This window comes from Theropithecus gelada, chromosome 12, assembly GCF_003255815.1.
Source record: "Theropithecus gelada isolate Dixy chromosome 12, Tgel_1.0, whole genome shotgun sequence".
NCBI classification, from domain to species: Eukaryota; Metazoa; Chordata; class Mammalia; order Primates; family Cercopithecidae; genus Theropithecus; species Theropithecus gelada.
The window spans coordinates 1,401,919-1,405,223 of NC_037680.1; the positions used below are offsets into that span (position 1 = coordinate 1,401,919).

At 40.2% G+C, this 3,305-nt stretch overlaps 1 non-coding gene across 1 annotated transcript; it reads right to left on the bottom strand.

Moving 5' to 3' along the window:
• Positions 1-396: 396 nt before the first annotated feature.
• On the bottom strand, positions 397-500 carry LOC112636843. Its single transcript, XR_003122313.1, has one exon. It is a non-coding gene; the product is annotated as a small nucleolar RNA U13 (small nucleolar RNA).
• Between the last annotated feature and the right edge of the window lie 2,805 nt (positions 501-3,305).

Consider the following 3,305-nt stretch of genomic DNA (forward strand, 5'->3'; position numbering starts at 1 on the left):
GGTGTGTTTTGCTGTTGTTTTGTTTTACTATTATCTCTATGTAAGAGGTTATCTTACACAGTTATCTCTATGGTAATATTGAAAGAAATAAACCTAAGGTCCTCCAGGATCAAGATAGTATCCTAAGTGAGAATATGTAAGCACTTTCTTCTACCAATTCCTCCAGTTATTTCCTGCTGAAATAACTCAACTAGTAGAAAAGGCAAAATTATATCTCACAGTGAGTAACCATAAAAAATTGAACACTGACCTATGAAGTATCTGACAGATTTCATCTCAACTCTCAGTATGAATGAACCAGGTAGCTCTATGTGAATGTTTGCAAAGAACGAGATCACAGAATGGAAAGGCTACAAAGCCCGAAGAGCAGCACCAGTGTGAACACTTCTTTTTAAATGTCAGACCGGTAATGTACTGACACTGGAACAAGGTCTGAGAGAGGCATATCTCACACTTGAGTGTGCACACCCAATCACCACATTCATAAACCACAAAAACATCCAGCATGACCTTTTTTTTTTTTTTTTTTTTGGAGATGAAGTTTCACTCTTGCGCCCAGGCTGCAGTGCAATGGCGCGATCTCACCTCACTGTGATCTCCGCCTCCGGGGTCCAAGTGATTCTCCTGCCTCAGCCTCCCAAGTAGTTGGAATTACAGACATGCACCAGCACGCCCAGCTAATTTTTGTATTATTAGTGGAGACAGCGTTTTGCCATGTTGGCTAGGCTGGGCTTGAACTCCTGACCTCAGGTGATCCACCCTTCTTGGCCTCCCAAGGTACTGGGGTTAGAGGCGTGAGCCACCAGGCCCACCCCAGTGTGAACATTTAAAGCAAATGGATTCCTGTCATTGAACAAAGATACCATGGGGAGGAGAAAAGAAGAGTTAAAAGAGAGAAAAAACGACTTCATCAATAATAACCACAACCCAAAATCACGTGTTTTGAGAGAGGAAAAGGTGGTGGGACATGGTGGAACAGCCGCAGGCTGCTGCAGAAAGCAGTCATCTCAAGAAGGGGTGAGTGGACAAAAGGCGTGATGACTGAAGTAAATGGCACACTGGAGAGTGAAAAAAACAAATTATTGAATTAGTTCAAAGGAATCTCTTGAAGCTCAGGTGAAAGTGATAAACAGAGGAAGAATATGAATGACACAGAGACTCCCAAGAGTCCTAATACATGGCTATTAGAAATTCCATAGGAACAGAACTGAACATATGGAGGAAGGCTAGAAATAACTGTTTCTCTGAACTAACGGCCTGAGTTTTCTGACTGAATGAGCTCACTAAATGTTGATTAAGGTAATTCAAGAAAATACTGAAAACTGGGCAGCACCTGCTGACATTTCTCAGTTTAATCTACACAGAAAAATGTTTTTTAACCAGCCAAAGAGGAGACAAAATTGTTTTTTTTTAAACTAACAGAGAAAATGACTTTCTCAACTAAAATACAGAAAATTAGAAAACATGGAGTAATATTTACAGAGTTTGAAAATTATTAAGGCTCTAGAATACCTTAGTCTTCATTATATGTAAAGAAACGAGATATTTCTGATGCAAAGTCTCAGAAAAAAACTTCCTAGCACTTGTCTGTCCTCTCTGGGCTGGGGTCAAAAATGCTCCAGAAAAGGCTGCCTCAAATGGAAACTGATACACCATAGCTCAAGGCAGTAAAAGGTGTGGTATGGAATACAGTTTGCCAAAATAGGGCATTCCTACTACTGGGTAATAGAGGAGAATTTTAAATTATATACGAATGAATATTTTTATTTTCATAGCAATGTATTTTTCCATGAATTCAAAAAGCTGGTCAGGAGCAGTGGCACACACCTGTAATCTCAGCACTTTGGAAGGCCGAGGCAGATGGATCACTTGAGGTCAGGAGTTCGAGACCAGCCTGGCCAATATGGTGAAACCTCATCTCTATTAAAAATACATTTAAAAAAAAAAATTAGCCGGGTGCAGTGGTGGGCACTTGTAATCCTAGCTACTTGGGAGATTGAGGCAGGAGAAGCACTTGAACACAGGAGGCGGAGGTTGCAGTGAGCCAAGATTGCGCCACTGCACTCCAGCCTGGGCGACAGAGGGAGACTCTGTCTCAAAAAAAAAAAAAAAAGTTGTAAGGAATGATATTCCACAAGGACACGTTTATGTGGAAAACTGAAATGTGAAAGTTACGAGCATTAATTAAATAATATTGAATAACAAAACCAGCAAGAGTTAGAGTAATGTTAAATGACTGGTTTTAATGTTTTTGTGAGCCTTCATGCAAATGTTAAGAAATAATTCTCTAAGTGTCGATTGGGGTCTTGGTTGCAGAAAACAATTCAGGTTAGTAGATTAATACACAAAGGGATTATTAAGGGATAAGCTCATAGAATTCTTGGGAGGGTTGAAGAAACAGAGCGCAGGCTAAGCCTCCAGGAGCAACAAACATCCTACACCACACAGTAAACCAGGTCGCCACAGGAGCTGCTGCCCTCGCCATGATCAGAAACTCTGGTCCAGTGTAATGACCTCCCTGTAGGCGTTGGCTCAAGAACCATGAAGGTCCAGTGCTTCCCTCTATCCCCAGGTAAACTCCTGTCCATGCAAAAGTCTCACATGGGTTCAGAAAATAGGCAGACCCTAAACCCCATGTCTTCTTCCTGGAAGGCTGAAAAAATAATTTTTTGAATTTGTAGTGGAAAAGCATAGCTGGCCCTGGAGGCAAATATTGGAATGTTCACAAGGGTGCTCCTAAGATTCAGGGTCGTTGAAATGACAGATAATCATGACAAAAGACATCATGCATACCAGTGAGTTGATAACTTAGAACTAAACTGCCGTAGTCATACAACAGAATCTGGTAAGTCAATGGAATTTGGGGAACAAAAGACTCAGGAGTTCCTATATTAGGAATGAGTCCATGTAAAGTAGCCACTTCTGATGTTTACTTAGGATAAAGTGTGCTAGTATTTTTAATGTCATTTAAAACCAAACATCTTCAATTCCTTTAACTAAAGTGCTGTTGATTGTTTATTGAATTGCTGATAAAATTAAAACGGCTTTTCATGAACAACAAATACATGTTAAGTAAGAAGAAAGGACATGTTAACCACCAAAGTTTATATCAACAGTGGTAAGCCGTGTTGATATTATGTTCCCTTGATAGGACCTGATGAAGATGTCACTTTACCTCTGTGGTCTTTCTCCCCAAAACCCATAACCAAAATATAGTCATGAGAAACACACTTGACAAAATCAAATTAAGGAACATTCTAACAAACACTTAACCGGTACCCCTCCTACTTGTCAAGGCCACAAAA